Source organism: Dendrobates tinctorius, unplaced genomic scaffold (assembly GCF_039654945.1).
Source record: "Dendrobates tinctorius isolate UK_male_01 unplaced genomic scaffold, ASM3965494v1 ptg000031l, whole genome shotgun sequence".
NCBI lineage: Eukaryota > Metazoa > Chordata > Amphibia > Anura > Dendrobatidae > Dendrobates > Dendrobates tinctorius.
The window spans coordinates 7,902,484-7,926,907 of NW_027361699.1; the positions used below are offsets into that span (position 1 = coordinate 7,902,484).

At 42.6% G+C, this 24,424-nt stretch overlaps 1 protein-coding gene across 5 annotated transcripts in view; it reads left to right on the top strand.

Annotated features, from left to right (window-relative positions):
- NFIB (nuclear factor I B) overlaps positions 1-24,424 on the top strand; it is a 314,972-nt gene that overhangs the window by 96,610 nt on the left and 193,938 nt on the right. The window lies entirely within an intron of this gene.

Genomic DNA, 24,424 nt, shown 5'->3' on the forward strand with positions numbered 1-24,424 from the left:
TTGTGATGTACAAAGTTTGTACACTTCCATCCCACACGATTTGGCTATTTTGGCTCTTACTACTTATTTACAGAAATACAGTAATTTTTCAGAAGATTTACAGATGTATTTGATTGAAGTGACCTATTTTTTGTTAAAAAACAATTTTTTTTCTTTTTTGGATGATCTTTATTTACAGGTGCAAGGCTGTTCCATGGGTTCCAAGTTTTCACCGTCTCTTGCTAATATTTTTATGGCCTGGTGGGAGGAGGAGTATATTTTTTCTGAAAAAAATCCTTTTTCTTCTGATATTTTTCTTTTTTTGAGACTTATTGATGATGTTATAATTGTGTGGGATGGTGATGTATTTAATATTGAGAATTTCATGTTCTATATTAATAATAATCCATGCAATATACGTTTCACATATCAATTTGATGCCAAGACAATTTCGTTTTTGGATATTCTTTTGTCGGCAAATTTGGAAGAAAGAAAGATTGATTGTGATATTTTTAGAAAACCTACGGCAGGTAATTCACTGTTACACGCATCTAGCTGCCATCCACGTCATGTTATAGCCAATATACCTACAGGGGAGTTTGTAAGAGCAAAAAGAACATGTACCACGCCTAATTTATACGATAAACAATGTGAGATCATTGGTAAACGTTTTATAAAGAGGGGTTATACCAAGGTATATTCCTGTAAAAAATAGAATTAAAATAAAAACTTGTGATATTCTCACCTTCCGGTGTCACCCGCAGCGTCCCCAGGCCTCAGTGATGCTCCCGGCAAGTCCCGTTCCCAGTGATGCCTTGCGACAATAACCTGTGATAACGTAGCTGTCTTGCGAGATGCTACGTCATCTGGGGTCATTGTTGCAAGGCATCGCTGGGAACGGGACTCGCTGGGAGCATCGCTGAGGCCTGGGAACGCTGCGGGGGACACCAGAAAGTGAGACTAACAATTTTTTATTGATTATTTTTAACATTATATTTTTTACTACTGATGCTGCATAGGCAGCCTCAATAGTAAAAAGTTGGTCACACTTGGCAAACACTGTTTGACGAGTGTGACCAACCTATCAATGGATTTTCCAAGCAATGCTGCAGATCGCTTGGAAAACACTAGTATTCTGTAAGCGAATTACGCTTGCAAAAAGCTAGATTTTTGCGTGAATTACGCATGCGGATTTCTCGCCTATTTCCCGCGGCAGGGAGTTGCGGAATTGCCACGTAAATTTCCGCTGCAATTCCGCACTTGGGAAACATAGCCTCATAGTTGTGGTCTACCTATGATGCAAATTACAGGCCCCTCTCATCTTTTTAAGTGGGAGAACTTGCACAATTGGTGGCTGACTAAATACTTTTTTCCCAGCTGTAGAAGTTTCACTTTGTGTTGAAGAACTGAAATAAATTAACTTTTTGATGATATTCTAATTTTGTGACAAGCACTTGTAGTCATAGTGGCTACACTAACATGAGGCCCATAATCATGGTGAGTACACTGACATGAGGCGCATAGTCATAGGGGCAACACTAACATGAGGCACATAGTCATAGTGGCTACACTAACATGAGGCCCATAATCACAGTGGCTACACTAACATAAGGTGCATAGTCATAGTGGCTACACTAACATGAGGCACATACAGTAGTCATAGTTAGAGATGGGCACGTGGATGTTCGGGTTCGGACGAACAGTTACAAAAAGTTCAGGTTCGGGAACCAGGACAGTACCCGGACCCAAACCCGGCGTTTAGGCTTGTAAATAAAAAGGAAAACTGTGTTTTGTTTTATTTCTAACTAGCTGAAGAGCCCGGTGTTGCCTGGGCATAGTAACCAACTGGTTAGTTATAACAAATTATAATGATTATATTGCACATAAAAATATTTCACATCATATATTCAACACTACAGATTTGCAAAACAAATTAACTTAAACGATTACCCAAGTAATGATAGTATTTTATTTTCAACTCATTCAAGAGTCTTTTGATAAACAACATGTGTATCTGTGTATCTAACCCTATACTATGTGATAATGTCTGCTGAGCTGTGTACTTAATCCTCTCCTGTGTGATACTTTCTGCTGAGCTGTGTATCTAATCCTATCGTGTGTTACTGACTGCTCAGCTGTGTATCTAATCCTATCCTGTGTGATACTGACTCCTGAGCTGTGTATCTAATCCTATCCTGTGTGATACTGACTGCTGAGCCGTGTATCTAATCCTATCCTGTGTGATACTGGGCTCCCCCTGCAGTCTGTGTCAGAGGGTGGTCTGTGTTGGCACGGTAATAAATTGTGTTATTTCCAGCTTTACAGAAGGATGATAACACCATAGAAATGATAAAAATAATAGGCAAAATTGTTTGGTGAATTGGAACACGCGGGGTTAAAATTTCGCCTCACAACATAGCCTATGACACTCTCGGGGTCCAGACGTGTGACTGTGCAAAATTTTGTGGCTGTAGCTGCCACAGTACAGATGCCAATCCCAGACATACACACATACACACACACATTGAGCTTTATATATTAGATAAAGTATTCTATTCTGGCTGTGTCTTTATTTACCATGTAACTATAGGATTAGTAATGGATAGGTGTCTTACAGACGCCTCTCCATTACTAAGCCGTGGGCTTGATTGTCACCTGACATTACAAAGGTGACATCAAAGCCACAAATATGAACCCCACTTGCCACCGCTACAGGGCAAGTGGGAAGAGCAAAGCGCCAAAATTGGCGCATCTAATAAATGTGCCTTTTCTGGTGAGCTGCGGGCTGCTATTTTTAGGCTGGGGGGGCAGTGTCCATGGCCTCTTACCAGCCTGAGAATATCAGCACCCAGCTGTCAGCTTTAGCAAGGTTGGTGGTCAAAAATGAGGGGGGGACCCCATGCCGTTTTTTTAAATGATTTATTTAAATAATTAAAAAAACAGCATGGGGACCCCTCTATTCGTAATAACTAGCCTTGCTGAAGCTGACAGCTGAGAGTTGCAGCCCCCAGCCGTGAGTTTTCCATGGCTAGTTAGCAAAAATACAGGGGAACCCATGCCATTTTTTTAAATTATTTATTTACAGCACAGGAGAGGCAGATGAATACTCCCATCTGCCACTCTGCTCTCACTGTTATTAGTGGCTACAGGTGTCGGATGATGGGTGCGGTTGTCCCATCAGATGACACCAGTGACCAAAGGTAAAGTTTATACCGCTGATCACATCTGAGCGCTCTCACTGTCTCACTGCCGCTCTGTGAAAATTTCACCGCCAATCAGAACTGGTGTTTGCCGCACTGCTGTACACATTACAGCGCAGCAAACACCCGATGTTCGGGCAGCCGAACCGAACAGTAACACGGACTTCCTGGTGAAGTCCATGTTCGGTGTCCGAGCCCGAACAGTTGGTGTTCGGTATGGACGCCGAACTTTACTGTTCAGGTTCGCCCATCTCTAGTCACAGTGGCTACACTAAGATGAGGCACATAGTCACAGTGGCTACACTAACATGAGACACATAGTCACAGTGGCTACACTAACATGAGACACATAGTCACAGTGGCTACACTAACATGAGACACATCACAGTGGCTACACTAACATGAGACACATAGTCACAGTGGCTACACTAACATGAGACACATAGTCACAGTGGCTACACTAACATGAGACACATCACAGTGGCTACACTAACATGAGACACATAGTCACAGTGGCTACACTAACATAAGATGCATAATCATAGTGACTACACTAACATGAGACACATAGTCACAGTGGCTACACTAACATAAGATGCATAATCATAGTGACTACACTAACATGAGATACATAGTCACAGTGGCTACACTAACATAAGACGCATAATCATAGTGGCTAGTGACTACACTAACATGAGATACATAGTCACAGTGGCTACACTAATATAAGACACATAATCATAGTGGCTACACTAGCATGAGACACATAGTCACAGTGGCTTCACTAACATGAGACACATGGTCACAGTGGCTACACTAACATGAGTGGTTCCACTTTGAAGAGAGCCCTAAGCATAGTGATTTCACTAACACAAGGTGTATTAGCATAGCTGGTACACCTCTTCATATCTACTAGTCCAGCTCTGTGCTGGAACCTTCAGAGACATTCACTGCAAGGAAGTCACCATCCAATATACAGACTCACACTCAGCCCTCCAAGCACACCAAATCACTACCCCTTTGTCTACTTCAGCATTATGTCACCATGTTATGTGCTTCCTGTCTGAGAAACTTTGTTCATTTGAGAGCTTTTTACTAAATGTCTTCAATTCCTATTTGTATATGACGGGCCCAGGCTTGCTGTTTAGTGCAATGTGTGTTACCCCAGTGTACACCATTTTATATTTTATACATATAGTATATACGTATAGCATAAAGAGATAACAGGCATAGTGAGAGGTAACATAGTCATCTTTTGGTCACAGGTCATCATTACGTGGACACTGAACTGTCACTTAGTGTAACCTGAATGACTGGTTATTCTGGTTGGGGGTTGACTAATTTTGACATCACAGAATTCTGGCAAAGTGAATTGCCTTTGAACAACTTGGCCTTGAAATACCCAGGGGGCTGGCAGCCATCTCAGAGGTTGGCTGGGAGCCCCATTGACTTCCCTAGAAATCAGACGTCTGCTTAGCTGGACAGCCTGCAGTAGTTTATGTGACAAGAGCAGCCTCACAGAATGATGGGCAGTTTGCCATCAGCATCTCTCTGACTGGGCTGCTATGGATATTTAGGCAGTTTTACTTGGAATTCTTTTATCATTGTCTGCCAATCATGTTAACCCCTGAGCTCTTAGCATCTCTCCAAAGTCATCTACACAAACTCCTTCGGGCAGTGGAACAGTGACGGCAATATTACACAGAAGCTGCTTTCATTTTCTATATTTTATCTGGCGTTTCCGACTTGTGTTTTTAATGTTACGGTGGGTAACATTGGCAGTGCATTATCTTCTGGCACTGGGGAGGTTAACAGAACTCTGGGGTGTATTCCAGCTCTTCTCCACATCTTGTGGTTTTTGCATTAATGCATTAGTTGCTGCTTGTGTAAATAAACAGGAGCCTGTAAGCAGGGCCGGTTTTAGGCAAAGTGGGGCCCTAGGCAAAGTTTAAAATGGGGCCCCAAATGCTAACATATTGCACATCACACAGAAGCATTTCGATTGTATTTACATGCCCTGAGTTCAGGCCACTAAATGAGTGTGATCGACAAAATTGAAGAAGTCGTTCAACACTTGTTTCCCGGCCTCTTTCCAGCGTCTGAGAAAGAATGATGGGAACAAAACGATCACTAATGGATCACTAAGGGCACACGTTGCGGTTTTTGCTGCGGATCCGCAGCGGATTTGGTCCTGCGGATCCACAGCAGTTTCCATGCGGTTTACAGTACCATGTAAACCTATGGAAAACCAAATCCGCCGTGCACATGCTGCGGAAAATTCCGCGCAGATTTGCTGCGGTTTATTTTCCGCAGCATGTTACTTCTTTTTTGTGGAACCGCAGTTGCAGTGTACGTTCCGGGACATACAAATCAATCAATCTCTCTCTCATCCGCACTGCCAAACCGCACTAGAACCTGCATCAAATCCGCTGTACACATGCTAGGAATCTGCAGGAAAAATGCTTGTGTTTTACCCTGCGGTTTCTGCCAATAGATATGGATTCTCTGCAGAAAAAGCCTCAGACTAATCCGCAACGTGTGCACACACCCTAACAGATCACCATACAGTATCATGTTATCAGCAGCATATCTACAGTTTACACCCCATAGTCCTCCATATAATATAATCTGCCCCATAGTCCTCCATATAGTATAATACACTCCTCGGTCTCCATATAATATAATACACTCCTCATAGCCCTCCATGTATTAAAATACATTGCTCAGTCCTCCATATAGTATAATACTCTCCTCATAGTTCTCCATATAGTATAATGCACCGCCATAGTCACCCATGTAGTACAATTCACTTCCCATAGCATAATGCACCCCATAGTTCTTCATATAATGTATTCCCCATAGTCCTCGCTACAGTATAATGCAGCCACCCAATAGTGCATAATGCAGCCACCCCACAGAGTATAATGCAGCCCCGCCATACAATATAATGTAACCCCCATAGAATATAATGCAGCCCCCCCTTATAGTATAATGCAGCCACCCCTTAGAGAATAATGCAGCTACCCCAGAGTATAATGCAGCCACTCCACAAAATATAATGTAACCCCCCATATATAGCAGCCCCACCCCCCATATAGTATAATGCAGCCCCTCCATAGAATATATGGCAACCCCCTCATAGGATATAATGCAGCCCCTTATCTATATATATATAATTGTCTAATTCTGTCTGTCTGTCTGTCTGTAATGGAAATCCCGCCTTGCTGATTGGTCGCGGCAGTTAGGCCGTGACCAATCAGCGACAGTTGCTTAGTCGTCACGGCAACACGGCTGCATTGCTTATTGTACAGGCTCATTACAGCCGTTAAAGGCATCACTGCTGTGTCGCTCATTACACAGACACAGTCCTGTACATATTCTGGAGTACATTACATTAGGTAACAGCAGATCAGTGACTGCAGCTCTGGGTTTAACTTGCGTACAATACATTAGGTAACAGCAGAAAAGTGACTGCAGCTGTGGGTGTAACTGGAGTACAATACATTAGGTAAGATCTGAACAGTGACTTCAGCTTTGGGTGTAACTGGACTACAATACATTAGGTAAGAGCAGAACAGTGACTGCAGCTCTGGGTGTAACTTGAGTACAATACATTTGGTAAGATCTGAACAGTGACTGCAGCTCTGGCTGTAACAGGAGTATAATACATTAGGTAAGAGCAGAACAGTGACTGCAGCTCTGGGTGTAACTGGACTACAATACATTAGGTAAAAGCAGAACAGTAACTGCAGCTCTGGGAGTAACTGGAGTACAATACATTAGATAACAGCAGAACAGTGACAGCAGCTCTGGGTGTAACAGGAGTATAATAAACTAGATGGTGGCCCGATTCTATCGCATTGGGTATTCTAGAGTCTCTGTTAAAATAAAAAATAGTTATATACTCACCTTCCGATGGCCCCCGGACTCTGTCCCTCCTCTCACCACGCTCCCAGCATCTTCCGGTCCCAGAAATGCTTAGCAACAAGGGCCGGAGATGACGTCACTCTCACGTGAGGGCGACGTCATCAGCGGTGTTTTGCGCAAAGCATTACTGGGACCGGAAGATTCCGGGAGCATGGAGAGGAGAGAAAGAGTCCAGGGGCCGTCGGAAGGTGAGTATATAACTATTTTTTATTTTAACAGAGACTCTAGAATACCCGATGCGATAGAATCGGTCCACCATCTAGCATAGTATAATGTAGCCCCTCCATAGAATAAAATGTAGCCCTCCTCATATAGTATAATGCAGCCCCCATCCAATATAATAAATATAATACAGCCCCCCCATAGAATATAATGTAGCCCCAAATAAAATATAATACAGCCCACCTCCCCATAGAATATAATGTAGCTCCCCATATTATATAACACAGCCTCCCCCTATAGAATATAATGTAAGATGTATCCCCCATGGTATATAACACAGCCGCACAGTATATAGCACAGCACCACATGATATATACCCCAGCCCACCATGGTATACAGCCCAGCATGGTATATAGCCCACCATGGTATACAGGCTGTATTCCATGCTGGGCAGTATAATACAGCCCAGCATGGTATAATACAGCCCAGCATGATATAACACAGCCCAGCATGGTATAACATAGCCCAGCATGGTATATAGCCCCCCCAGAATGGTATAATACAGCCCAGCATGGTCTAATACAGCCCAGCATGGTATATAGCCCCCCCAGAATGGTATAATACAGCCCAGCATGGTATATAGCCCCCCCAGAATGGTATAATACAGCCCAGCACGATATAATACAGCCCAGCATGGTATATAGCACCCCCAGAATGGTGTAATACAGCCCAGCATGGTATAATACGGCCCAGCATGGTATATAGCCCCCCCAGCATGGTATAATACAGCCCAGCATGGTATATAGCCCCCCCCAGAGTGGCCCCACAGTCCAGTACTTACACTGATTTTAAAAAAAAAAAGCACTCCTCACCTTCTCCTCGTGCCTGCGCTGCTGGCTGCTCCTGTCTCCTCCTGCTCTCTCTGGCACACAGTGAGAGCGCGATGACGTCATCGCGCTCCCGCTGTATCAGAGGCAGAGCGGGGAATGATGGCAGAGGGAGCGTCAGTTGACGCTCTCTCCTCCATCACTGCCTCCTTCAATGCGGCGGTGGCGGGAGTCGGCGCTGGGGGCAGGCGGGCCCCCCTGCCTCACAGGGGCCCCATAGCGGCTGTGTGATGTGCCGCTGGCTGGGGGCCCCTGGAGGAGCGGAGGCCCTGGGCAGCTGCCTGGTCTGCGTGCCCATAACGCCGGCCCTGCCTGTAAGAAAGAGGAGGAACGCAGATGTGGAGATTCGGCATCAGTCTGTCTGAGCTGAACCTGGTACCTACATACAGTAGGTACAGTATTCCAATCTTCCAGCCAGGGTACAGGTACACTTTCAGTGCCTGCTCACATCTCTGGCCATTTTTGGTTGGAGTTTTTGAGCCCGGTCCACGTTAATAAAACCTCTGACGGTTTCATAAGTAATATCGCAACAGCAAAGACATCAATGATTCCCATGGTGTGTTTCTACTGGGAATCTGCTGAACTGGATATCAATGGCCTTCATAGCTATATAGGATGAGTGTATGTGTGTATTCAGCTAAAAAAAAATCCAAAATGCCAGATTGGTCTTTTGAATGATAATGGCCAACTTTTTATCATGTATATTGGTCTATTAAAGGTAAGTTACCCAACAGATCCATAATATCCATGATGTCTCCTGTAACAGAAGCCATGACACCTAACCATGCAGTTGTGTTGGTCCATAACATGTAGTGCTGTAACTTTCTACATCTGAGACACATTCTGACAAGTCTGCATTGGCTCAGTATAGACCATTATACAAGAGTCTCAGATTTGTCGACAACTGCCCCACATTCAGGGTGATGGCAGTATTAAGGGAATGATTGAGGACTCTAGGAGGATCATCCTGACAGGTATATGTGGCCAATTGTAACATGCTTTTCTCTGCAGTGATTTGAATAGCTTGCCAAGCTTGTAACTACAGAATGTTACAACTTTCTTATCTTTTTCACATTTAATTTTTTTTTTTTTTTTTTATAAATTCTTTATTTAAGAATGTTATTACAGGAATATTAACAGAGTACATGTCAATATAATCAACATTCAGTTTTTCATATGGAGAGGGAAATTCAGGGAGGGTTGGGTAAAAAGGGAGGGAGGGGATTTGCATTCTTGACTATCATAAGTGCATATTGTTTTACCCAATAGTAAGTAATGTGTGCCTTAAAAAATATGGTCACAATAAATGTTTATGGTCAGACTGAATTATTAGTAGACAGAGTTGTGCTCAAATGTTTACATACCCCCAGCAGAATTTTCAGAGAATAGGAATGATAATACCAAAACTTTTTCTCCACTCATGGTTAGTGGTTGGGTGAAGCCATTTATTGTCAGACTACTGTGTTTCTCTTTATAAATCATATTGACAAACCCAAACATCCACATGACCCTGATCAAAAGTTTACATACCCTGGTGATTTTCGCCTGATAACATGCACAGAAGTTGACACAAATGGGTTTGACTGACTACTAAAGGTAACATCCTCGCTTGTGACCTGTTTGCTTGTAATTAGTGTGTGTGCATAAAAGCTGAGTGAGTTTCTGGGATCCAGACAGACTCTTTCATCCAGCTACTGATGTTTCTGGATTGTGAGTCACGGGGAAAGAAAAAGAATTGTCAACAGATCTACGGGAAAAGGTAGTTGAACTGTATAAAACAGGAAAGGGATACAAAAAGATATACAAGGAATTGATAATGCCAATCAGCAGTGTTCAAACTGTGATTAGCAAATGGAAAATCAGGGGCTCTGTAAAAAAAAAAAAAACCACGGTCAGGTAGACCAACAAAAGTTTCGTCCACAACTGCCAGGAAAATTGTTTGGGATTCAAAGAAAAAAACACAAATAACATCAGCTGAAACACCGGACTGTCTGAAAAATAGTGATATGGCTGTCTCAAGATGTACAATAAGGAAGAAAAATAGGCTGCATGGTCGAGTCGCCAGAAGAAAGCCATTACTGCGCAAATGCCACAAAGAATCTCGTCTACAATACACGAAACAGCACAAAGACAAGCCTCAAAACTTCTGAAACAAGGTAATTTGGAGTGATGAGACCAATATTGAACTTTTTGACCACAACCATAAAGGAATCATTTGGAGAGAGGTCAACAAGGCCTATGATGAAAGGAACACCATTCCTACTGTAAAGCATTGAGGCGGATTGCTGATGTTTTCGGGATGTGTGAGCTACAAAGGAACAGGAAACTTGGTCAAAGTTGAAGAAAAGATGAATGCAGCACGTTATCAGAAAATACTGGAGGCAAATTTGCAATCATCAGCCCGGAAATTGTGCATGGGGCGTATTTGGACGTTCCAACATGACAACAATCCAAAGCACAAAGCCAAGTCTAAAGTGGAGGTTCTGACCTCAATATCATTGAGCCACTCTGGGGACATCTCAAGCGCGTGGTTCATGCTAGGCAGCCCAGGAATTTACAGGAACTGGAGGCTTTTTGCCAAGAAGAGTGGTCAGCTTTACTATCTGAGAAAATAAAGAACCTCATCCACAACTACCACAAAAGACTTCAAGCTGTCAATGATGTTAGAGGGGGCAATACACAGTATTAAGAAATGGGGTATGTTAACTTTTGATCAGTGTCATTTGGATGTTTTGGGTTGTCATTATGATGTTAAAAGAGAAAACACAGTAGTTTGACAATGAATAGTTTCACTCAATCATTAACCATGAGTGGAGAAAATGTTTTGGTGTTATCATTCATATTCTCTGAAAAAAGGCCAATAAAGCAAAAATTCTACAGGGGTATGTAAACTTTTGAGCACAACTGTACATGTATAATTATGGGACATGTGAATGATAAATGCTTGTATGGGATGCTATACTGAGAGAGAACTTAGTGCAAACATGTTTATTCCATCACTCTGTTCCGTGGAATTTGGCTGATAGACCTGGAAGAATGTGAGTCATTGTACAGTAATGGCTTATCACCTGCAGTCAGAGAATGGCGCATTAGCTAAGGTTATTAAAGATATGTTCCATGCACATTTACACATTGCAGATTTGTAAACTCATTGCAGTTGATAAAGAGGCTGATGAAATAGTAATATGTTAATGCTAGGAAGGACAAATTACTGGAGACTGTAGAAGCCAGTTACACAGAACATTTCTAGGCAAATTAAAGGGGTTGTTCACTACTCAGACAACCCATTCTCAATCCCCATTTTTCCACCTTGTGCCAGTGTCATTCCAGCGGTGTCGGTACTAGCTCTTCCGGAGATCGCATAACATTGTTATGTCACGTGATCCCTGCAACTAATGATGGCTTCGGACGAACATAGGCGTTGTGGAGGGGTTGTACGAGTAGTTGACAACCTCTTTAAATACCTGGCTACATCTCTGTGCTCATCCATATTTCCAAGTAAAGGGTTTGTGCAAAGCTTATATTCTATGTTAGGCCCCATCCACAGTATGGGTGAAAATTTTGATTGCTGGGAATCTGACCCCTCAAACACCTAATGATTCCCTTCTACAGTACGGTGATCGATCATGTGCACTTTTGCTTCACTTATTTTCTATGGACTATAGACTGTGAGAGGCAGCTAGGAATGAATGGAGTGAAGGTGGATATCCCCTATGGATAAGGGATAGCGTATACACCTTCTAAAAACCCTTTAAGTGAAGGTTCTTTTAGCTGCGTGTACAGTAATGAACTGAATGAGCTGTAACCCACAGTTACCATAATATATCTATCAAGGCTAATTCACACAAACATATTGTATCTTAAGCTCCAGTGATAGCAATACTGTATGTACACTGTAAGAAATGGTCCCATTCACATAAATACTGAATACTTCATTGGAGAATTCCCAACCTAGGTCAGTGGAAGCTCAAAGTAAATGCATCCATTATACCGATCATCAGAAGAATCATTCATTTTGGATCCAAATTAGATTGGTTATATCAGTGCGTTAGGGCAACAGATGATTGTGTATGTTGTCCTATCTAGCAGCTACATGAAACGGATCCATCAGAGATCTTATATAGACATACAGGTGACCATACTTATGGAACTCCATACAGATAAAAAGGTGTCCAGGTTTTTGAAGACGCAATATAGGGTGTCTTTTCCTTATGGTTGTGTAAATTAGCTAATAAAAGGCATGCTGACTTTTAAGGCCCCGTCTCACATAGCGAGTTCGTTAGCGAGATCGCTGAAACGTCACCGATTTTGTGACGCAACAGCGATCTCGCCAGCGATCTCGCTACGTGTGACACATAGCGGCGACCGGCCCTGGGCCATTTTTTGATCGTTGGCGTCCCGCTGGATAGCATGCATCGCTGTGTTTGACGCCGATGAGCGACCTCGTTGGCGACGCAGAACTCATGGATGCAGGTGGGAGTCGTCAGAATAGCTGCTGTGTGACAAGGTACCAATGACCGCCGAGGTCATTATACGGATCATCGGATCGTTGCTACATCTTTGAGTAGATCTGTCTGTTTCACAGCTTACTAGCGACCATTTAGCGACGTGCCAGCGATCCTTACCAGGTCGTATCGTTGTTGGGATTGCTGGTGTGTCGCTTAGTGTAACAGTACCCTTAGAACCAAGTAAGGAAATCCCTGCTGTCAGGTATCTCGAGGACACATTTCTGTCCCTCCACTTTTCTGGTTATTAGTTTATCAGTCAGTAGTCTTTACTCATATCAGATAGATGATGCATGATAACCGCTTGTGCGTTTCTTTCTATGAGTCATTGGCTGTGATAAACACTACCAAAGGCTGGAAACTGTTGCAGATAGGTTGTTTTATTTTTGTGTGCTGGAAAAGTTGTGGATATAAAGCTGCACGTAAAGGGCCACACTGAGCGGCTTCCTAGATTTGTTGGGAAACAAGTGACCGAATCTCTCCGGATGTGAGGCTGCAGCTGCAATGTTGTAGGAAAGGACACACTGCTTATGGATTTTATAATGCAGATGGACCATTTGAATCTTTGACACTCAGGGTGAGGTACGACTCATGTAAATAAATAAAACAGTAGGGGTCCAATTCTTAGTAAATGCCACATTCCTGCTGCTGCAATACTCTGTTACTTTAAATGTTTTAGGAATATTAGGAAATAGCTGAATATGTTTAAATCCATTTAAATTTTAGACCAGATTTATGTTTATGATCTTTTTTTATAAGATGTACTGTGCTTATTAATTTGTAATAACAGTCGGCCCACATAATTATAAGAATGTGTATAATAAAGCCTATTTTTGCTTTATCGATTTGGTAAATGGAGGCCCATAAAGGACTTTATGTCCCCATCAAATGGAATAAAGTAGTAGATTTGTTTAACGTTTTTGCCACCAGGAGATCCAATGGTCTGTCTGAATGTAAAGGCTATAGAACTAGTTATAGAACTAGTCAAGTGTGAAGCTTCTGACCACCTGCTGTGCAAGAAATGGCAAAGAAGACCTATTCCCTTGAATTCACCTTAAGTTCCTAATTCTAGGATTGGTAGTGGTCCCTTACCAATCATACTGCTATGGCAACCAGGACTGTGGAGTCGGTAAGCCAAACCTTTGACTCCGACTCCTTAATTTCAATGACACCGACTCCGACTCCCTCATACGTGGCTCATGTTTAAGTGATGAATTTACTGTAGTAAAATGATAACATCAGGCTTTTAATCATTATTATGATACAATAATCAAGCCCTTTAGATAGAACATAAAATATATTTATTGGAATACAACTTTAGAGCAATTTTTTTTTGCATATTTACAATTTATTATACACTATGCAGTAAGTGGAAAAAAACAGTTTTCAACTAAAACGGACTGAATAACATTTGTGCTGTCTATGAATTTGTTCTGAGAAATAGTATCGTCTCCATTAGATCCTCCTTCTTAGATGACCTCAAATCTGACCTAATTATTTTAAGGCTATAGAAAAACCTCTCTACACTAACGGGTTGGTGTCAAAGCAGTAACAACATGAGCAGCATCTCTAACAATTTCAGGGTATAAAGGAATTGCCTCGTGCACAGTCAGTTTCGATGAACAATTGAACTCTACTTCTTTGAGAGCAAGTGAAGAAATATTTTGCTGAAATATGGTCAATCTGTTTTCTATGGGAGTGGAATCTTTTTACCTGCAGCAGCACTTTGCCTGCCCCATGTCATCCAAATACTTGTCGAAATCAAACTCCTCATCTGATGAGGATGAAGAAACGGCAGCAGCATTGGCAGGACCTGAGTCCTTTTGCTCTTGGCCGTCCTGTAGCCCACTCATCCTAAATGCTACCTCAATCAGAGCTTCTTTTCCTTTAGTAAGCTGTTGATCATCCAGCAATATACGATGACTCGGGTCCACATAAACTGTTGCCAGAAGAATTTTATTTTCTAATAGCAGTGTCTCTCTCAGTTTCATTGAAGCAGCAATGCCATTTGCGATTTAAACCTCCTGTTTGGGACAGGCAAAACAACAAGTTCCTCCACTCCTTTATAAAAATACCAGGAGTTAAATCCTCAGCTTGTAACTTTTTAGTCACTGTAAATGGGTGATAAAGCAATTCCTTCAATTCAACCACCTGTGTCCATTGACCTTCATGTAGTGTTACCTGATGGTTGGCCATATCTGCAAGGAAGGGTTTCAGCTCATGCAATTGCTCTATCATTAAATAGGTGCTGCCCCACCAAGTGGCTTGATTCACAGTTGCCCCTTTTCCAGCACGTCTCTTCAAGATAGAATCAATTTTAGGGGTTCTTGCAGTAATAGCCAATTTCCTCCCTTTGCCAGTCAGAGTTCCAGCATGTCCCTCTTGCAGACTATCTCTTATTGCCAGCTGCAGCGTGTGCACAACACATCGCATGTGATGAATAGGAAAGAAATGTGAAGATTCAACAAGATCATCTAATTGTAAAGAATCATTTTTGCTGTTCTTCTGTAGTAATATCTGTTGGTTCCTCCGTTATGGGAACAGGACTGTGGCCTTCCATCTCCAACATACTGAATGTGAAATGTTCTTCTAGCTGCTGTTCCCCTTCATTATTCTCATTCATCAGTGTAATTGTACTTATCATGTTTGAAGCATTATCAGTTACAATACCAATAACCTGTTCTTTTTTGAGTTCATAATCTTGCAGAACTTTTTCCACTAAGGTCTGGAGAAACTGGCAGCTGTGATGAGCTTTAGTATCTTTTACTGCCAGCATCTTAGTAACAAATTTTTTGTTGTCACAAACATATTAAACGTTGATAGCAAAATAGTTCACTCTGTGACGTGTGCAGGCATCCATTTTAAGAAACACAAAGCATCTCTTGAGAGTCTTTTTAAGATTTTCGTTTTCGTTAAGGGCTTCTTCAGTCACTAATTTTCTAATACTTTCTTTCCAGAGAAACTCCAAGTTTGCGGGCCATTTTTCCATTAAGAGCTGTAAAGGCTGGTTGTGCAAATAATGATAATGGCACACTGTCATTCACAACAAGCTTGATGAGCTGTCTTTTAAACACATCTGCTGTCATTGTTACAGTAAATTTGTCACTTACAAAATAACTTGTAACTGATGGTTGAGATGCTCTTTCCTCCTCCTTTGCCTGGCGGTAAGTGCTGGGCTCTGGTTTTTTGGTGCTGTTGCGATCTTTTTCAATCACAGCTTTGTAAACTTCTGGGTGGCAGCATTGTAAATGCCTTTTTAGATTGGAAGCTCTTGAAGGAGCATTTTTACCACTCCCTGAGTATGCAGTGATTTTGGTATCACAGCATTTGTTTTCATCTGGGTCACTTATACACTGGCACTTAAAATGTTTTTTATCTTGAGTCACTGTGAAATGCTCAAATACAGCTGAATTCATAAGATGCTTCTTAGACATTTTGTAATTATGTAAATTCGCTCTCAAAATAATTTTGTCCTGTAAAATAAAAAAGGTATATTGTAATTCTTGCAAGAATAGGGAATCATGCATTGTATAATTTGTGGTAGAAATAAAACAATCTTTGCATAAATCAATAGGACAGATTATAAGTATAAAGTTTGTAAAATATGTGAGATAGCTTTACTCTGAAGTTTCAATGTCAAGCTTGTCTCAGGGTACAGCTCACTAAATGCTTCACTTCATATTTCTTCACAGTCTATGAAGAGGTTGAGGAGGGAGAGAGTATGTTTGTACTGAATCATATTCCAGAATACACACATACATATATATGTCATCATCGATCCTGTTACTGTATTTATGAATTAGAGATTTTAGAAAACAGTTTTTCCCCTTATATACTATGTATAGTGTATATAAGTCATCAGAGCAGCTAATTTGTCCAAACATGAGCTAAGAGGAAAAACAAAATAAAATATCAAGCATATAGAGACAACATATAATGGACTATTGATTTATGCACAATTTATTGAAAGTTTAGATATGCTTTAAGAAGTACTTACCTTCCTTAATCCTGCTTTCCTGTTCACTCCAGAAGTTGTGAGATGAAGGTGGGCTTTCCTTCCCTGTGTGTTTATTTTTCCCCCTTATCTGTAGAGGAGGAGCTTCGCTACTTATCATGAACATAAACTGCAGCACAGATTCATCTCAACTAAAAGTCTAGACCTTAGATCAGAAATAGGACAGACATTTATAAGATATTTCATAACTTTCCCAAATTCTTATGAAAAAAATATTCCCTACAAACTGCATTGAACTACTGTACCCAATTTATTATATATTTCAGGAGTCGGTATAAAATGGGCTACGACTCCACGACTCCATCTCCGACTCCACAGCCCTGATGGGAACCTGTACAATTTCAATGCATGCTCACATCTTTGGTCATTTTTGGTTGGAGATTTGGAGCCCATTCCATATTAATAAAACCTGTCACAGTTTCATAATTATTAGTAGCAATACCAAAATATATGAATAACATTCAGAATGTTATCAGTGGGAACCTGGATATCAATTGTCCTTCATAGCTCACTGATCCCCTGCAGATGTGGCGCTAAGGCTAAGTGCACACATACTTTTTTGCCCTGTGGTTTTTTCCGCGCAGAATTGAAGAAATCCGCAGGTCAAATTACCTGCATTTTTCCTGCGGATTTCTTCCTTTTTTCTTGTGTTTTTTGTGCAGTTTTCCCCTGTGGATTTCCCCCTGCGGATTTGGAGAAAGGAGCAGGTGGAAAACCGCACAAAAGAAGTGACATGCTGCATATTTTGAACCACAAGAAAACCGCGCGGAAAAATCTGCAGCGTCTGCACAGCTTTTTTTTTTTCTATTGATTTACATGCTACTGTACATCACAATGCGGATATGCAGCGTTTCTGCGCAGTAAAATCCGCTGCGGATCCGCTGGAAATCTGCATCGTGTGCACATGGCCTTACCCCGTCCCTGGTATTTTGTGCTTCCTGGTCTCATTCTTGAAGCTTGGAAGCATCCTGAGTGGCTTTCCCAGATATATTTGGCCTCAATAGGGAATCCATGGAGAAAAGACGAGCAATCTTTTTGTCCCAGGACTTGGGTAGCATGGAGCCAGGCATTGTCCTAGTATTAATTAAAAAGTAGGAATGGCACATTATGAGAGAACGTGTTAGTGCTTTTACAGCCTCTCTGGCAGGTTCGTCACTGTACTCCCATCTAGTATATGTATTAAGGAGGTTTTTGCAGCACTACAGATATTTTTATGTAGAACAGTAAAAATGTTTGATGTTTCTGATTACATATGAAGCAATGTCATAAAACTGTAATGAAGTGACATAATTATTTGATTTATGCACTAGGAGAATGAAAGATACTAAAGTACTTGAGGAAACATTTCTGTGCTTGGTGGGAGCTGGTGAATTACTTAGTAGATGTTTAGTTTGCTGATGTGTTCATCCAGTGTTTGTGGGTAAGGCTGACAACCAGCATATTTCCTAGGCAATGCTCTGAAACTATCCAAATAAACAAGGGAAATTCTAGAACAATGACACCACACATAACTGTACATCTTCATTCATATCTGCTTCCAAAAGACCCATGCGGAATTTCGGCAGATACAGTGGGGAAAATAAGTATTTCATACACTGCTGATTTTGCACATTTTTCCACCAACAAATAATTGGAGGTCTGTAATTTTTATCATAGGTACTCTAGCCATGAGAGACAGAATCTAAAAAAAAATCCAGAAAATCAGATTGTATGATTTTTATATTAATTTGCATTTTATTGCATGAAATAAGTATTTGATACAATAGAAAAACAAAACTTAATATTTGGTACAGAAACCATTGTTTGCGAGTTCTTGACCAAGATTGCACACACTGCAGCAGGGATTTTGGTCCACTTCTCTATACAGATCTTCTCCAGATCTTTCAGGTTTCAGGGCTGTGCCAGAGTAAAGGTACTGTCACACTTAGCGATGTACCAGCGATCCCGACCAGCGATATGACGCGGTCAGGATCGCTGGTACATCGCTAAGTGGTCGCTAGTGAGCTGCCACACAGGCAGATCTCACCAGCGACATCGCTGGGGACGGGGGTCGCTACTTACCTGTCAGACGAGGCGATCCTGCGTCCTCCCGCCCGGCTCCACGCGTCGCTCGTCCTCACAGCAGGAAGCGCCGCAGGAAGCTGACGACGAGAAACAGTCCTGAACGTTCTCGCGCGATCAGCGATAACCAGCGGGGGAGCCGGTCGTAGGTAAGTATCACACACAGAGATATCGCTAGCAATATCGCTGCTACGTCACTAGTTATAGCGATATTGCTAGCGATATCTCTTAGTGTGACATACCCTTAACATTGAGTTTCAGCTCCCTCCAAAGATTTTCTATTTTGTTTAGGTCTGGAGACTGTCTAGGCCACTCCAGGACCTTGAAATACTTCTTACGGAGCCACTCCTTAGGCCTCTTTCACACATCAGTTTTTTGACGTCAGTCACAATCCGTCGGATCGACGGATTTGTCGCAGATTGTGAAAAACTGATGTGACGGATCTGTGTTTTCATCCTTTTCTTCCGTTTTTCGACAGATCCGTTTTTAAAAATGCAGATAGATAGATAGATAGATACTGTAGATAGACAGATCTATAGATAGATCGATATGGGATAAATAGAATACATAGATATATCTATGGATACATCTATAGATATATCCATAGATATATCTATCTTTTGATATATCTATGGATAGATATACATAGATAGATAGATAGATAATTAATAGCAAGGCCGATGTTTATTAATGAACAATATGTTTAAAAAAAAAAACAGAAAAAAAATATGGCGTGGACTCCTGCGCAATGTTTTGGGAGATAACCGCACGCGCCCCATGCACCGACCCATCCTCACCATGCCAGAGACCATCACCCCCCCCCCGCAGCGCCCCCCCACAGCCTGCGATGACTTGCTAGACTGTTGCTTCTGTCCGCACAGGATCTGTGATGAGGTCACAGGAGGGGAGGAGTCAGGGTCACATGATCAGGGGCTCCGTGTGTGTGTGTGTGTGTGTGTGTGCAGGACTCTGCTGTGCTGGTTGTCCGCACATGACCTGTGATGAGGTCACAGGAGGGGAGGAGTCAGAGTCACATGATCAGGGGCTCGGTGTGTGTGCAGGACTCTGCTGTTCTGGTTGTCATGATGCTGGTGAGGGGACGTTTATGTGTGAGGTTAGGAAGGGTTTACAGGGTGGATGTAGCAGAACTGTGTGTGTATGGGTATGCAGAGCGGAGCCGTGTGTGTACGGGGTGTACGGAGCGGAGCCACGTGTGTATAGAGCTTAGCCATGTGTGTACGAGGTATACGCAGCGGAGCCACGTGTGTATGATATGTACGGAGCGGAGCCACGTGTGTATGGAGCGGAGCCATGTGTGTATGAGGTATACGGAGCAGAGCCACGTGTGTATGAGGTGTACGGAGCGGAGCCACGTGTGTATGAGGTGTACGGAGCGGAGCCATGTGTGTGTACGAGGTATACGGATCGGAGCCTTGTGTGTACGGAGCGGAGCCGTGTGTGTGTACAAGGTATACGGAGCGGAGCCACGTGTGTACGAGGTGTATGGAGCGGAGCCTTGTGTGTACAAGGTGTACGGAGTGGATCCATGTGTGTACGAAGTGGAGCCACGTGTGTATGGAGCGGAGCCATATGTGTGTATGAGGTATGCAGAGCCACGTGTGTATGAGGTGTATGGAGCTGAGCCACGTGTGTATGAGGTGTATGGAGCTGAGCCACGTGTGTTGTGAATTCGCTTTCTGGCTTACCTCTGGTTACTAGTGAAGGTAGTGGAGCTGGTTATATTGACAGAGGGGTCGCGAGTTCTCTTTCCGGGCTCCCTCTGGTCATTACTGGAGGTAATGGAGCTGATCTAATTAACAGAGGCTTGCCACCTGATAATGAGGAGGATGACTGGAGATCTGGAGTTTCTGACTGGATTTAAGACAGCCAGCCGACTCCCTCTATCCCTGCTGGTGATATTTTCCTGCCTCCTGAGGTCTTAGTTTCCAGCTCAGTCCCTGCATGCTCAGCTAAGTGTTCTTTTGCTATTGTTCATATTTGAACTGGTTTTGTCATTTCAGTTTTGTGTGGTCAGCCAGCTCTGGCTGTGCTGAATTTCCATCCTTATGTTACTGCTTGTGCCAGTTTGTTTTTGTCCCTTATTAGATTGGCCTCTTTTTGCTCTGCTTTCAGAATTTACCAGAGTGCTGATATAGTGGGCGAAGTCTAGTGACTTCAGTATTTTTCTATCAGACGTGTTGGGCATTTTTGGCAGGGTTTTTTGCGTGATTGCAGACAGAGTCTTTCCTTTCCTGTCCTGTCTAGTTAGTGTGGGCCCCATCATTTGCTCAGTCTATTTTCCTACCCGTGTTTGTGTTTTCATCTGGTCTCACCGACAATATATGTTTGGGGGCTGTCTATTCCTTTGGAGTTTGCTCTGGGGCAATTTAGATTTCCCCTTTCTTGCTTTAGGCTTATTTAGTTCTCCGGCTGTGTCGAGGCGTCTAGGATCATCGTAGGTACGCTCCACGGCTACTGTTAGTTGTGTGGATAGGATCAGGGGTCTGCAATCCGCTTAGATACCAACCTCTCTGGTTTTCTGTGGCTTAGCTTGGTCTTGCTTTCCTCCTCTGTGACCCAATCATAACAAAATCACCAGCCTAAACCGCAGATTCTAGGGTACTCAAAAGCAGGAGAGAATTGTAAAAAAAAAAAAAAAAAAAGTGTCAGAATTTTTTTTTTTTTTATATTTTTTCCTCTTTTTCTCTGGGGCCGTTAGAGGTTTTTTTTTTCTTTGATGGAGATTAAGCAATTGCCTGATCGTGTTGAGCAGCTCGCTGCTGAAGTGCGGGGAATTTCCACCTATTTCGCTCAATCATCTGTTGTTGAACCAAAAATCCCTACTCCTGATGTGTTTTCTGGGGATCGGTCTAAATTTTTGAATTTTAAGAATAATTGTAAACTATTTCTTGCATTGAAGCCTAACTCATTGGGAGCTCTGTGCAGCAGGTTAAAATTGTCATCTCCTGCGCAGTGATCCCCAGGATTGGGCTTTTTCTCTGACACCCGGAGATCCTATTCTGGACGCATTTTTTCAAGCCTTGGGGTTGTTGTATGATGAACCTAATACTATTGATCAAGCTGAGAAAACCCTATTGGCATTGAACCAGGGTCAGGATTCTGCAAAGCTATACTGTCAAAAATTCCGAAAGTTGGCGGTTCTTGCTAAATGGAATGACGATGCCCTAGCAGCTCTCTTTCGGAAGGGTTTGGCAGAAACCGTAAAAGATGTAATCGTGGGATTTCCTGTCCCCTCTGTTCTTGATGATTCTACGTCGTTAGCCATTCAAGTTGATCGACGTTTATGTGAACGTAAAACTACACGAGAGGCATTGCCGCCTTTTGAACGAACGTCTGAACACATGCAATGTGATAGAGTTTTATCTAGGGCGCAACGTCAGGAGTTTAGAAGGCGTAATAAGCTGTGTTTTTTCTGTGGAGACGCCTCTCATACTATTTCTGTCTGCCCTAAATGAGAAAAACGTTTTGCACACACATTTGCTGTGAGCAGTGTACAACCTAAGTTCCTTTTGGCAATTACTCTGATCTGCTCCTTGTCTACATTTTCCGCTAAGAATTTTGTATGTTCAGGAGCAGCTTTGAATCTGATGGATTTAGAAACGTTGTGGTTTTCCCATGATACCCCTGCGGACTCCTATCCCTTTGAGGCTATGTGCACACAGAGTTTTTTGGCTCTGCGGATTTTGTAGCAAAAACCGCAGATAAATCCGCAGGACTAAAGTCCTGCGGTTTATCTGCGGTTTTGCCCTGCGGTTTTACACCTCATAATGGATGAGGTGTGAAACTGCAGCGTTTCTGCACTAAAGAATTGACATGCTGCGAATTGTAATCCGCAGCAAAACCGCACGGAAAAATCCGCAGCATGTGCACTGCGTTTTTTTATTTCCATAGGAAATAAAGGTACTGTACAACGCAGCACAATCTGCTGCGGACCCACAGCTGCAGAAAAGCACCGTGTGCACATACCCTGAGGGGTATTGATGCTACTCCTTTGGCGGAGAATAAACCCCAGATTTGGACCCAGGTGATAATGCGGGTGGCCCCGAACCACCAAGAAAATTGTAAATTTTTGGTGTTGCACAATTTGCATGATACTATTGTTCTGGGTTTTCCCTGGTTGCAAACTCATAATCCTGTTTTGGGTTGGAAATCTGTGTCTGTGGTGAGTTGGGGTTGTCAGTGTGTTCTTAGTGACACTGTTTTCTCCACCTCTCCCCAGTCTCAAGATATTTCTGATAATTTGGCTGATTTTTCTGATGTATTTAGTGAGAGTAAAGGCTCCTTTACATTTAGCGATGCACCAGCCATCCTGACCACTATATGACCCGGTCAGGATCACTGGTGCATCGCTAAATGGTCGCTAGTGAGCTGCCACACAGGCAGATCTCACAGCGATACAGCGGTCGTTACTTACCTTTCAGACGAGGCGATCCTGGCATCCTCTTGTCCACGTCCACGCATTGCTTGTCGTCGCCAGCAGGAAGCGCCTGACGAGAAATGGAGCTGCGCGATCAGCGACAGACAGCGGGGGAGCCAGTCGGAGGTAAGTATCACACATAGCGATATCGCTAGCGATTTCGCTGCTGCGTCACCAAATCGGTGATGCTTTAGCGATATTGCTAGCGATATCGCTATGTGTAAAACCCCCTTAAGTCTGCGTCTTTGCCTCCTCATAGGAGTTATGACTGGGCAATTGAGTTAATGCCGGGGTGTAAATTTCCCAAAGGTCAGCTTTTCAACTTATCGGTATCCGAACATGATGCTATGCGATCTTATATCAAGGAGTCCTTGGAGAAGGGTCATATTAGACCATCCTCTTCACCTTTAGGTGCTGTTTTTTTTTGTGGCCAAGAAAGATGGTTCATTAAGGCCTTGTATTGACTATCGTTCCCTTAACAAAATCACTGTTAAATATCAGTACCCGTTACCCCTTATTTCTGATTTATTTTCCAGAGTTAAAAGTGCCTGCTGCTTTACCAAGCTTGACCTCAGGGGGTCGTATAATCTTATTCGCATCAAGCACGGGGATGAATGGAAGACGGCGTTTAATACTCCGGAGGGACATTTTGAGTACCTGGTGATGCCTTTTGTGCTCACTAATGCCCCTTCTGTCTTCCAATCTTTTATGAACGATATTTTCCGGGACTTTGTGGATAAGTTTTTGATCATTTATCTGGATGATATTTTGATCTTTTCCAGTGATTGGGATTCTCATGTGGACCATGTCCGGACTGTGTTCCGGATTTTGAGGGAAAATTCCCTGTATGTTAAGGGATCTAAGTGTTTTTTTTTTGTGGCCAAAAAGGATGGTTCTTTAAGGCCTTGTATTGCTTATCGTGCCCTCAATAAAATTACTATTAAATATCAGTATCCGTTACCCCTGATTTCGGATCTATTCTCTAGAGTTAGAGGTGCTTGCTGGTTTACCAAGCTTGACCTCAGGGGGGCGTATAATCTTATCCGCAATAAGCAGGGGGATGAATGGAAGACGGCGTTTAATACTCCGGAGGGACATTTTGAGTACCTGGTGATGCCTTTTGGGCTCACTAATGCCCCTTCTGTCTTCCAGTGCTTCATGAACGATATTTTCCGAGACTTTGTCGATAAATTTTTGATTATCTATCTGGATGATATTTTGATCTTCTCCAAGGATTGGGATTCTCATGT